This window comes from Furipterus horrens, unplaced genomic scaffold (genome assembly GCF_987537825.1).
Source record: "Furipterus horrens unplaced genomic scaffold, mFurHor1.1.pri manual_scaffold_2, whole genome shotgun sequence".
Lineage (NCBI taxonomy): Eukaryota > Metazoa > Chordata > Mammalia > Chiroptera > Furipteridae > Furipterus > Furipterus horrens.
In genome coordinates this window covers 31,975,517-31,989,164 of record NW_028327172.1, presented here as the reverse complement: position 1 = coordinate 31,989,164, position 13,648 = coordinate 31,975,517, and the positions used below count along the sequence as shown (strand labels likewise).

Below are 13,648 nucleotides of genomic sequence, written 5' to 3'. Positions count from 1 at the left end.
AGACCCACAGCCAAGGCCACGTGAGGGCAACGTAGTCGTCTGTCCACATGCTTGCATTGACCAAGCATCTCCCATGGGCTGGGTCAACAGTGCGGTGCAGAGTCCAGGTCCTGGAAACAGCTGCATTTCCATCCTACGCTCCTCTTTTCCAGATCCTGACCCTGGATGGCTCCCTACCTGCTGTGTTCCAGCCACACTCCATGCATTTCCTCAGGTGAGCCCACCCTCTGTACTTTGCACACGCTGCTTCCTCTGCCTGGAACATCCCTCCAACACTCTGCTCTCCCGCCCCTGTCACCCTCCACACTTTGACAAGTTAACTTCTACTCATCTTATAGAACTCAATCAGATGCCACCAGATGAAGGTCCTGCCCTATCATCTGCACCTGGCACCCTATGACTCTCCTTCATTCCACAAGCAGCAACACTCCTGGAATGTGCAAGGCCCTGCTTTGAGTGCTTTATGTTTGCTCATTTACTCCCTCCTCATAGCACCCCTGTGAAGTTGGTACTATGATTATCTTCTTTTTGCAGAAGACCAAGAGGAGGTGCAGAGAGTTTAATAGACCTGCACAAGGTCAGTCAGCTCATAAGTGGGTGGGTTTAAACTGAGGCAGTTGGAAGGGCTCTGGGCTACATCACACTCACCACAGTTTGTAAAATTATTTGTTGAATATCACCTCCCCCACTTGTCTGCAAGTTCCATAAGAGCACGAGTGGTATCAGTTTTGTCCATCATGACTGTCCACAGCATTAAACACAAGTCCTGGCATGTACACCTACAATACTTATTGAATGAATGATGATGGGTTAGTGATAATCTTTTACTCCGTTTTCTTACTCATATATGGGTATACTCATCCATATTTTGAAAAGCTGTTATAAAGACTATAGATAAACACCCAGGATGGCACCTGGCATCTAGGAGGTGCTTGATAAATGTCAGATTATAATAATAATTACACATGATTCCTAGTCTCTTGGGTAAACAAGACCAGTGGGTACATGTTTACATTAAGTGAAAGATCTAAGTGCTACTGCAGTCCCTGGGGGCTGCTGGAGGGCATCCACCTTTTGCACATAAAGGCTACAGTTACTAACCACAGGACTGCACAGTTCAGATGCTGGCCAGCAAGGTGAAAAAAAAAAAAAAAGCTGCTATTAAGAGATGGATCATGAAGGAAGCCAAGAGTTTCCACTATTGACAAGCAGAGGGTTAATTACTAAAGCGGCAAGGTCTCTACCCACATCCTTTGAGAAAGCAGTGGAGGGATGCTGACAAATGTGGAAGGCTGGGAGGGGTAGGGCCAGGGTCATGTGGCTTGGCTTTGCAACACACACTGTGGACTTTGGACAGTCCCTTCTCCGTGGGTCTCAGGTACCTTATCTGTAAAAAAAGGGTCTTGAACTAGAACTCAGAGCTTCTCAGATGTTCCTGCCATCGTAGAAGGACAGGCGACTTGCATCTTTGGGGAATAACAACAAGCTCACACAATTTTGAACTTGGCTTCTTTGTTTTAAAATTCATGGGTGCTCTTTGTTTTATACTATGGTATATATGCACTTGTTTTGATATTATAATAATGTGTTCTTTTTCCCTCCCAAAGCTTCGAAGCAAATTTATGCTTCAGGAGAATATGCTACATTTATCCTGTGGCTTTGCCCTCAGGGGTACATGCACCCCAGTCTGAGAAGCACAGAACTTGCCTGCAATAAAACATCATGCTGCTGTTATAAATGACTCTGTAGATGAATATTTAATAACATGGGAAGAAATTTTAATGCTATGGAGAAAGACAAGGTTACAAAATGGTATGATTCCCTTGGCCTGAAAAATTAAGAAAGTATAAATGTGCATATAAAAAGGTGGAGTAGACCCAATGCAAGACAAGAGATTAACATGAGATGGTACTTGTAGAGTGCACAGCAGTGCATGCCTGGCACACAGGATGTGCTCCACAGATGTCCCACATGGTTAATGGGAACAACAGAAGCCAGATATTAACAACAGTTCTTTGGAGGAGGGTGAAATTAGAGGTGATTTTTTTCATTGTTTATATATTTTAGATTTCTTCCAATAAACAAACACATATATACATATGTCTATACTCATACACATATACTTATTTTTAGTGAGAAACAATATTTTTTAAAAAAGATCACCGTTTTGAGTTTAGTTACCATGAGGCTTACTCAGTAACCCCAGGCTCTGGGCCCTGATTCCCACCTGTCACATCTCAATGGGTAGAAACCAACCAAAGGGATGGTTACCAGAAGAGAGGGAGTGAGGGGTGGGTAAAAAGGGAAAGGGAAATATAGTAAAAAATATTGTGATAAGTATGAACGGTGACAGATAATTACTAGATTAAGTGGAGTGATCACATTGTAAGGTATAAAAATGTTGAACCCCTATATTATATACCTGAAACTAATATAACCAATATAAGATTGTATATTGATACTTAAATTTAAAAATAAGCTCAAAATAATTAATGCACTTGGTAGGATATAAGAGAGAGTGTGTATGGCTGTCTGAGACCAACCCTGCTGTAGAACAGCCCCTTGGAAGACAGGCCCCTGATGATGTATGATCATGACTTTTGCATATGAAAGATGGCAGGTAACTAACTTGCAGAACTGCAGGCTGGTGGGGCCCTGTGTGCACACCTCAGAGACACAGATGGAGGCTTTTCTGTGGCAGTCCCAGGGGCTCAAAATAGTCCCTGCCTGCATGGACCACCGAGGTCCTGGGCTCACCTGTCCTGCTAGTCTCTGGTCCCACACCCAGAGATGACATCAGTGCTTCTCCTTGCCCTGCTTACCATTCCCCTCACTACTGTGTTTTGGGAATGACAATGCCACCGTGCTGGGCAGGCCCTGTGCAACCCGCAAGGCATTTCTGCACACACAGTTGCATTTGCTTCTCTCAGAAGCCCTGTGAGGTAGGTATTATCATCATCAGCCCTGTTTTGTCGGTGAGAGGCGGTTGCTTGTGTCAAGGACTGGCTTTTCAACAGTTCACAGCGAGGTAGCTGCTTTGCCATGCATGAAACCCTGACTCAGAGGCAGCTTGCTGACAGAGATTGCACATCGCGCCAGCTCCTCATGCGTTTGCCTCTTGCGCACAGTGAAGGGGATTTTCCAGGCATGGGAATCGAGGCTTAGCGAGGTTAAGTGGCTTGCTGGAGTAAGTGCAGACCTGACATTCGAACCCATGGCTTCCTGACACCAAGGGGTCTTTCCATTCAGCCACATTGCTTCTCAGGAAAGGGTCACTGCAGCAAAGGCAGGGAGATGGTGAGAGCCTGGGAGGGAGGGTGGGAGGGCGGTCCCTGTATCTGGGGGAACCTTGAACCATAACCAGCTGGGTGGGGGTGGGAGAGCTTTTGTCCTTGACCTCCAGCTGACGGCTCCTCAAAGGCCACAGTGTATGGAGGGGCGAAGTCCTGGAAGGCAGGAGCTCCAGATCCTACGTCAAAGCCCTTGGAGATGCTGCGTAAGGCCTGCAGGTAAACATGCTACAGGTTTACCTGGGACTTGTGGAAATACTATGATCCCTGTGCTGTCGCCTAGCACCTGAACCCCACCATTAAACTCTGCAGCTACTGTGTGCCCGGGCCTGGCACCCCCTGAGCTGGAGAACCCGTGGTTGCTCCCGTCAGTGACTCATCCCTGGAGCTGCCAGCTGCCAGCCCACCGGCACACCGGAACTGGAGCAGAAGGCGACTCAGCCTCTTCCTGTTTATATGAGCTGGGAGGTTGGTTCGGTCCCATTCAGCTTTTCTTACCATCCCAAACATGGTCAGGGTGACCTCTTGGTATTGCCTACATAGTCACAGGGGACCCAGACCAACAGAACCTCACAGTCAGTCCTGCCTGGGCTTCTAGAACAATGATGCCAGAGCCTTACAGGCCCTGAGGGGTATCTGGGCTAGTCTGCTAATTTCTTAGATGGGGAAACTGAGGTCCAGAGATGGGGAGTGGGTTGTTCAAGGTCAAGAGCCAACCAATGGCAGAACTAGGACGTTGGCCAGTCTTATGACCACTATTAGCTAACACATAATGAGTGCTTACCACAGGCTGGGTGCCGCTCTAAGCGCTTTTCCTATATTAACACGTTTAGTATTTACAACAATCCTAGAAGGTAGGTGCTACTGTTACTCCCATTTTATAGATGAAGAAACTGAGGCACACAGAAGTCAAGTCATTTGGCCAAGGTCAGCTAATAAATGGGTAAACTGACTAGAACTCGGGCAGTCTGTCTTCAGAGCCCATACCATTAACCAACACACAAGATGACTAACTCAGGTATTCTGCTCTCTACTTCACAGCACCTTTAAGAAATCTGCAACACTCCACCCCTCAATGTTTCAGAAGGTGGCCTCCTCTATCTGGGAGACGGTGCTGGGCTTCACAGCCTATCACTGGGTCTGAGGTCCCACCATTAGACATGGACACTTATCTACAGGATTATTGCTCCTGTCTCACGGTGGGGATGAAGGGAGTGTGGAAGGGATGAATGGAAGGCCGGAGGGGTTTTCTGATGGTTCCCACCTTCGTGAGGGGGGTTAACCAACAGGGAAGACTCACCTTCCCATATACTCCCCCTCTGCCAGCTCTGAGCCAGCCATATGCTGAGCCTTATGCTATTCAACAACCAGAACATGCTTTGAGCTGACGTTATTGTCCAATCTCACACGTGGAGCCACAGAGGTACAGAGAAGTTAAGTCACTTGCCCAGGGTCACAGAGCCAGAAGTGTCAGAATTGGGATTTGAACCTAGGTCTGTGGGCCTCCACAGTTCATGATCTTTCTGCTGTTCCACAGAAAGATCTGGAAAGCTAGGGTGGGGCAGGCTAACTCGGCCTATTTTGAACTTCTGCTTGGGTAGGCCCCGAATGCAGAACCAAGGTGTTGCCAGAGGGACGGAGAAGGGGTGGAAGAGTCTAAAGGAATAGTCCCAATCAGCCATTTCCACCATCACAATCACCACACCTGTCAGCGCTGCCCCGGGCTCTGAGGGGACAGCCTGGCCTTGCTAGCCCCGCACTGCTGTGGACCCTGTCCTCACTGGGAGAGGCTGCAGGAGTGGCCCCCTATTTTCTGCTATCTTCTGGGGAGCACAGAGCAGGCAAACTAGGAGCCAGAGGGGATGTGTTGGGGTGACAGAAGATTCCTTGAAACGATGTTTTCACTGGGCAAACACTTCCTGAGCCCCAGCTCTGTGCCCTCGGGATGTTCTGTATCACAGTACTCACGCTGACCAGCAGGACTCCTAGGAGCGAGGACAGCCCTGGCAGGAAAAAATTTCTAGCTCCTCTGGGCAGAGGCAAACTGATGGGGGCTGCTGGGTTCTGAGAGTTTGCCCGAGCTTCCCACAACCCTTCCAGCTCCTCAGTGAGCAACCCAGCTGACAAATCCACAGAAGGAGGCGGTGAGAGGACAAGGACCTGGGCTGGAAGTGAGTCGGTGTCTGGTCCCTTTGGACGGTACGCTGGCTGAGGGCAGGGCCCACGTCTTGCTCATCTCTGCCTTCCCCGGGCAGGCAGGGTGGCACGGGCAAGGGAAACTGGGTTCCGGACTAGAACATAGGAGCTCACCACTTATAAACTAGCTGATTGGGCAAGCTGTTGAACCTCTCTGCAACTCGATTCCTGTGGTGGTCTTCAAACCTGTCTGGGCATCTTCAGCACCAGCAGGTGGGGCCTACGTCCCTTACCCCTTGACCTGGGTGACTACTTAAAGATGGGAATATGGCAGGAGGGATGCCGTAGGACGGTGGAGGCGGGGTTACAGAGGTCCACATGGCCTCTGCCAACTCTCTCAGGACTCCTGCTCTGGAAACCTCAGCAGCCGCGTAAGAAACCTGGGTACCCTGAGGCTGCCTTATGGAGACAGAGAGAGGAGAAGGGAGAAGAGAGAGAGAATGGGAGCGGGGGCACTAGACACAACGGACGCTCTGGAAATTTTGAATTCTGAATCAAAGTCATCAGTCCTGACACTGAGCAGACAGGCGATGAAGCAGGAGGATAGCTGCGCTTTAGGCGCATGCGGACGGTCAGAAAATCATTGGTACGGGACTTTTGTGCGGTGTGTTTAAAGTCATTGTCCTGGGAACCCACCTCAAGCGAGGTGAGAAAGTCGGACAACAAAGGGAGGGCAAGGGGGCAGCTGTAGTGCTCTCCCTTCTGTCCGACACAGAGCCCTCCTCAGCGACTTTCTTCGGGCTGGAGGCCCTGGTTCCCAGACTGACACAGGGTGCAAACCTGCGGGTCTGAGGCTTGGGCTAAGCAAGCTCTGCCTCCTTCAGGCTGTAGAATCCTACACTGTCCTTTCTCTTAACAAGCCTAGCAAGGCACAGTGCTAAGTGCACCAGTGACTGTACCAATATTGTCTCACTCTGTTCCTATAACTGTCGCATAAGGTAGGTAAGAGGACCGTCCTCATTTTATAGACAGAAAAACAGAAGTCTGAGAGGTTAAGTGACTTGCCCAAGGCCATCATGGCTTGTGTGGAGAAGAGCTGGGACTCAGACCCAGGCAGCTGGATCTCTCCTCTTAACTGGACTCTGTGCGGTCCACCCCAGGCTAGGTCTCTGCTGCTTCCTCCTCCTCCTTGTTGAGAGGAAGTCAGGCTGAGAAGGAGCTTCAGCCCACCCAGGATGGAGCATACCCTGACACGCAGGGACAGAGAAAAGCAAGACTGGGACCAAGATGATGGGAGGGTCTGGGAATCAAGGGTGTCGGCTGCTTAGTCTGGAGAGGGAGAGGCTGGGGGTGGGTGGTGAATGCTGTCTGCAGACACCTGAGAGGCTGTGCTAGAGAAGGGGGCAGGTCAAGAGGCAAGAACGGGACCTGTTTGTAGATGCTCTCGGTAGGCACATTTCCAAGTCACAGGAAATAGTTCCAGGACCTCACCCTACAAGGCTGTGCTGCAGCTTCTCCTGTCCCCACAAGTGCCTTTGTTTCCAGGGAGTGGCTTCTTGTAATGGCTCACAGCAAAAGCTTCGGAGTCACACAGACTTCGGTTGGAGGCCTGCCTTTGCCATTGACCACCTATGTGACTTTGGGTAAGTGACTTACTCTCTCCTCTGGACAATAAAGATACGACTTGCTTCTTGGATTCTCAGAATGCCATAAGGTAAAACATGCGAAGAGCTGAGCCTGGTGCCTGGCACATGTGAATACAGAATAAATTGTAGCCAGAATTTAGAGAGAAGGGGAATGAGGGGAAGGGAGCTGAGGCAAGAGGCAGCTGTAAGGACTTCCCTTTCATATGCCAGGTGGGCCCCCAGGAGGACCCTGGGTCCCTGCCCCTACGTGGGTAGGGGCTTTGAGGCTGCTGGCAGCAACTGCAGTGGGCATGGATTGGGGGTGGCAGAAGTGGGGCAGCTTTGTCTCTGCCAGTTATTTAAAACCAGAATGCTAACAAGCTTTCAAAACAAAATGCAACTCAAGTTCTATTTTGATGGGATATAACAAAATGGTTCTATCTGAAACAGAACCAAACAGCTTTGTTGCTGCAAACAAAGGCCCAGTTCTTTGTGCTTCTCTGGAGTGCAGGCCCAGAAGTACAAGGGTGAAGGGGGTCAATGAAACTCTGAGGGTGCAGCACCCCCCCCACACTAAAAACTAAAAGAACCCACAGAGAGGCAGGACCTGGTGCAATGAGGTGCCAGAGGCCTCAAGCTCTTGAGACTTAAGCACAAATGCATAGGGAGGAAGGGACAGACTTGAGAGGGCAGCTTGTTCCATCCTCCTATTTCACAGATGAGGAAACTGAGGTCCACAGAGTAAGCCCCAAGATTAGCATGCAGATCCTTCACCCTCTGGGTCAGTTCTTGCCCATGAGGGCAGAATGGGAAGCTTCACAGTGGGGATCTGCAGGTCTGAGTCTGATGGCAACAGAAGGCTGGGTCCCGGCTTGGGGTTCTTTGTGGGTCCTGGTAAGTGCCCTCAGAGGTGTAGGAGAGTCCAGGCAACAATGACCTGAGAACCCCCAGAAGAGCAGTAGCAACCAATCCCAAGCCTCCAGAGGCTGCCACCCTTGATGGCCCTTTATAACCCAGAGCCTCACGACACTGGTGAAGTGGCAGCTCAGTTCTTCCCCTGAAGGGCTGAGTAACCCTGGGCATCTCCCTGCCTTCGTGGACTTCAGAGACCTTCTGTAAATTGAGTGTGACAGAGGGTCTTTAAGGGCCCTTCAAGTACTAAACACCACTTAAAAAATATGAGCCCCAGCTTTAGTTCCCCTTGTTCTTAGGATAAAGACCAAAAGTCTTTCCATGGCCAACAAGGAAGGCCCAGCATGCTTGGACTCCTGCTTATCTCCCCAGCTTCTACCCACACCACTTCTTTTTGGTTTTCTCTGTTTTAGCTTCTTCCAGATCCTCTCCTTGAACCAGTGTGAGAAGTAGAAAAGTCTGGAAACTGGGGTTTTCTGGTCAAGATGGAGTGTAAACATGCTTTGCCTCCTCACACAACTACAGCAAAAATTACAGCTAGACTACAAAACAAATATCACACAGATTCATCAGAAAATTGAGCTGTATGGAAGTCTGACAACCAAGGATTTAAAGAAGCCACATTCATACAGATGGGTAGGAGGGGCAGTCGCAGAGAGGCACAGAGAGGTGTGGAGACATGGAATGGGCGGTCCTGCACCCATGCGTGATGGATAAAACCCAGGAGGGAAACCTCAGACGTGAGGGATCCCAGCCCCAGGCCAGACCACCTAGCCTAGGGTTCCATTGCCAGGAAGGTAAGTCTCTATAACTTCTAGCTGTAAAACCCTGTGGGGGGTGGGGCGGCAGAAGAAACTGTGGGATTCTCAAGAGATTCCTCTTAAAGGGCCCACAGCAGATTTAGGACTTAGGCAGACGCACCCTTCTGGGGTTCAGCACCAAGGCAACAGCTGAAAGGGCACAGTGGCATATGGGGAGACTGGCAACAGGGTGAGTGCTGGGAGATAGCTCCCTCGCAGGCAAAAGTCCAGAGGACAGGCAGTGACAATGTCCCCTCTCTGAGCCCTTCTACACACAGAGCTAGAGAGCAGCAACATGGGTTGCTTCCCCCTGGTGATCACCTAAGACCCCACCCCATACAATTTACAGGTGTGCTTTTCTACAATAGGCCAGGCTACTAAGACAGGGAGTAAAAGCAGCTCTACCTGATACACAGAAACAAACACAGGAGGGCTGCCAAATTGAGGAGACAAAGAATATGGCCCAAATGAAAGAACAGAACAAAATCCCAGGAAAAGAACTAGATGAAATGGAGATAAGCAAAAGAGTTCAAAACACTGGTTATCAGGATGCTCAAGGAACTCACTGGGTACTTCAATGGCATAAAAAAGACCCAGGCAAAAATGAAGTTTACATTAAGTGAAGTAAAGAAAAGTCTACAGGGAACCAACAGGGAGGGGATGAAGCCAAGAATCAAATCAATGATTTGGAACATAAGGAAGAAAAAAACATTCCATCAGAACAGCAAGAAGACAAAAAGAATAAAAAAAAAAAACAAAAAAATAAACAAGGATAGGTTAAGGAGCCTCCAAGGCATTTTCAAACACATCAACATCTGAATCATAGGGATGCCAGAAGGAGAAGAGGAAGAGCAAGAGCAAGAAATTGAAAATGTATTTGAAAAAATAATGAAAGAAAACTTCCCTAATTTGTTGAAGGAAATAAGACATGCAAGTCCAGGAAGAACAGTGTTCCAAACAAGTTGGATCCAAAGAGGACCAAGACATCATAATTAAAATGCCAAAGGTTAAAGATAAAGAGAGAATCTTAAAAGCAGCAAGAGAAAAGCAGAGAGTTACCTACAAAGGAGTTCCTATAAGACTGTCAGCCTGATTTCTTGCAGGCATGAAGGGACTGGCAAAAAGTATTTCAAGGTGGTGAAAAGCAAGGGCCTACAACCAAGACTACTGTATCCAGTAAAGCCATCATTTAGAATGGAAGGGCAGATGAAGCGCTTCCCAGACAAGGTAAAACTAAAGGCGTTCATCATCACCAAGCCATTATTATATGAAATGTTAAAATAAATTATAAATGAAAAAGAAGATCAAAACTATGAACATTAAAATGGCAACAAATGCACAACAATCAACAATTGAATCTAAAAAACAAACTAAGCAAACAAGCAGCACAGGAACAGAATCATAGGTATGAAGTTCATATGAAGGGTTATCCGCTGGGAGGAGGAAGGAGGAGAATGGGGGAAATGGTGCAGGAATTAAGAAGCATAATTGAAAGGTACAGAATAGACAGGGGGAAGTTAAGAATAATACAGGAAAGGGTGAAGCCAAAGAACTTTTATGCACGATCCATGGACATGAACTAAGGGGGGGTGATTGCTGGAGGGAATGGGGTACTGGGTGGATGGGGCAAAGGGGGAAAATTGGGACAACTGTACCAGCATAATCAATAAAATATATTAAAAAAGGAGAAAAGCCTGGAAACTGGTGGTTCTGCACAAAGAAGTTCTCACACAGTCCCTAAGAGGGCATATCAGTGGAGATCCCCTTCCTTGCTATCTGTGGTGGGGGTGAGGGGAGTGGAGGCTTCAGCAGGCCCGTCACCTGGGGGAGCTCATAGGCCAAGTGTGTAGGGACACACTGGGGAACACTGTGCAGCCCTTAGGAGCAAAGGATCCAAGGACATATGGCACCATGGAGGGAGCCCAGAGACAGAGTGCTCAGGGGAAGGAATGAGATCTAACAGAACACAGTATTTACAAATTAAAAATACATGCACATATAGCTTCCTAAGTTACAGAAGTGTCTAACCACTGCATTGTACACCTAAAACTAATATAATACTGTATGTCAACTGCAATGGAAAAGCAAAAATATTATTTGAAAAAAGAAAGAATGGAAACAATATACGAACATAAAAACTGTAGCAAAATGTAACTTATAGAAACAGTTTGATCCATTCCTCGGGTAATGAGGACTTTCACAGCAGACCAGGGTTCCCACTAGGGAGAGGCAGGCCTGAGAGGCCGGGAGTGGCTGAGGGGCGACCTTGGTGTGGATGCAAAAATAACTGGGTGGGCGGCTCTAGTTGGCAGAGGGTGAGCTGGGGCTGGGTGGAGGGCAGACGCATGCTCCAGATGATCTTGTTTGTGATGGAGAAATGGTCTGTCTTAAGCTAAGTGATGTTCAGCAGGGATGTGGGCAAAAACGACTGAAAGGATGTAACGGTCCTACTTAGTTAGCCACGTGCCGAATGGGTCAGGGTTGGTTTTGGGAACCACCTCCCGGTGTTAGTACTTATAGCAAAGAAAAGCCAGGCTGAGAGGTGGGGGGACTGAAGGGAGGGGAGGCCGATGCTTGGTGCTTAGAAGAGGGGTGCTATATGCAAAGCCTCATCTTTGTTTAGGATTAGGTGGAGGGCAGTTGGGGGCAGGTGTCTCAGTTTTTGTTTGAAAAGGCAAAGGGGCTCCAGCTGATGTCTGCATATGCTTGGTTAAATAGCCTAGTTCCTTCCTTAAGGAGGACTTTCCCTGGTCCCTTAGATCCTCCAGGTTTTAATCACCCAGGATTAAAAAAGAAACAGCACTGGGGTCCTAATAAGCAGCCCCACCTGTCTCATGGCGTCATGTTTGTGTGTGTGTGCGTAGGTGAAGTTCCAAAGTTTGGAGACGTCAAGCGGTTCACACAAGACCTCAAGTTCAGAAGAAACAGAGCTCCAATTCACTACCGTCCAGGGCTTCTCAATCCAACAAAAAGAAACCATAAAAAACGCCCTGTGACTGAGACAGCATGGCATACAAGCCCCCTTCCACATCCCTTATCTCACCCATCCTCACGACTTCCATGCGAAGACTGCGTTTCCCACTTCACAGGGGCGGTGTCAGGGGGACCGTGGAGGGCTGGGGCACCACGGGGGCTTATCCAAGCCCACCTGTGGAAGGTGCTGCCCAGTGCAGGGGCAGACACATCCAGTCCTGTCCTCACACTCAGGAAAATGCCCCTCACGCTGGCCTCACACTTGAGGTGGGGGCCTGTTTCGATCCCTCACAGGCATGCTCCTCTTCATGGTGAGAAGTCATGGAGCCAGAGCCAAAGGGACATTCCTTTCTTTAGACCAGGTACCAGGCAACACAAACCCCAGATGCCCCTGCCCAAACAGTGACGAGCCTGATACCTGGGCCTGTGTGACTCTCTTCCCTGACTGCTGTGCTGCTGTGCATCCCTAGGACTGGCCAAGAAGTGACTGTTGGCAGAAGGTGTGTTGAACCTTGGATGTATGGGCTGGGGACCCATCTACAAAGATGCACATGGGGGCCCTGGTGAGGGTGGACAGAGTTAGGGGAGGCAGGAACTGCCTTTTCTTGGGGTCCAGCAGACTGAGGAGTCAGAATTCTAAATCTGAACCTGGCTTTCAAGCTCCTTACAAAGGACTACTTGTCAGGGGAGAAGGATAGAATATATTTCATTTAAAGGCTTGCTAGCTTGACTTCTAATTTTTAACTATTTAGACACAGACATAATACAGATAGGCTCTACAAACATTAGGGGTGGGCCTGCACGTGGCTGTGCTCGCTGAAGACTTAAACTGTTGTGTAGAGGGTGAGTAGCTTAAGTAATGGAAGGCTGGAGCAGGAAGGGAGGAGAATGGGACATGAGATGGAGTTGGAAGGAAGGAAGATTCAGGGCAGGAAGAAGCTAGGATTAGGAGGAATGTGACAGTTTATAAAGAGGAAGAGCTAGTGCATTGCAGATGTCCACTGATGCTCTGCACTTCTCTTGTGAAAAGCTGAAACTGATTTCCCTCCCTTGAATCCCAGCCCGTCCTGTGAAGTGACACCATGTAACTTCTGGGCCTCCTGAAGCTGCTGTCTTTGCCCCCATTCCTTAGAAATCAGCTGCCGTATGAGAAGTCTACCTTGAGACCACCATGCCGTGAGGAAGCCCAAGGGTGCTGCATGGAGAGAAAGGCCTCATGAAGAAGCATTGAGGTGCCACACATGTGAGAAAAATGTTTTCGGACCTTCTATCCCAGCCTAGTGCCAGGTGCATACAGCTAAGTGAATGACCTCAGCTGATGCCACACGGAACAGAACTGCCCAGCTGGACCCTGTGTGACTCTCCAAATTGTGAGCAAATAAAATGATTTTTTTAAGCCACTAAGATCTGATATGGTTTGTTAGATCGCTACAGAGAGCCAAAACAGGAGACCTGGAAAGGAGAAATAAGCTTAAATGGAAGGCTGAACTTTTTAAAGGTATAAACAACTTCTTGAGAGCTGGGATGATTAGTCCCTGGCCAGGCCAAAGAGAAGGGTGACAGCATTGTCACTGCATGTCTCGGGAATACGATGGATGCTCATTCGTCTCAAAGGGATTTAGCATCAACCTGTGTGGAAGGAAGAGACTGGACCAGGTGGCCTTTCTTCCAGTTGCGAAGATTTTCTTTCCTGTTTCCTCACACATCCAGGTATCTCCTTCCTAGAACAGCAGACCTGTTTCTACCCTGGTGAAGGAATGACTGCCCTTGTCCTGCAACTGTGGCTCCCCTTCCTGTCTGACTTTGCAGGGAGACAGTACTCCCGTGTGTGTGTGTGCTGGTTCTCTGAGGTCCCAGGGCTGTGATGGGGAGTCACGATAGCGTCACAAGGCTACACTGTGCACTCCACTGC

The 13,648-nt window shown here is 48.8% G+C and overlaps 1 protein-coding gene and 1 long non-coding RNA gene across 3 annotated transcripts in view; one reads left to right on the top strand and one right to left on the bottom strand.

Moving 5' to 3' along the window:
- PTPN5 (protein tyrosine phosphatase non-receptor type 5) overlaps positions 1-13,648 on the bottom strand; it is a 49,046-nt gene that overhangs the window by 15,411 nt on the left and 19,987 nt on the right. The gene's annotated exons all lie outside the window — the stretch shown is intronic.
- Positions 6,977-13,206, top strand: LOC150018092 (uncharacterized). The gene is made up of 4 exons (XR_016509191.1): positions 6,977-7,069; positions 8,377-8,760; positions 12,094-12,236; positions 12,798-13,206. It is a non-coding gene; the product is annotated as an uncharacterized LOC150018092 (long non-coding RNA).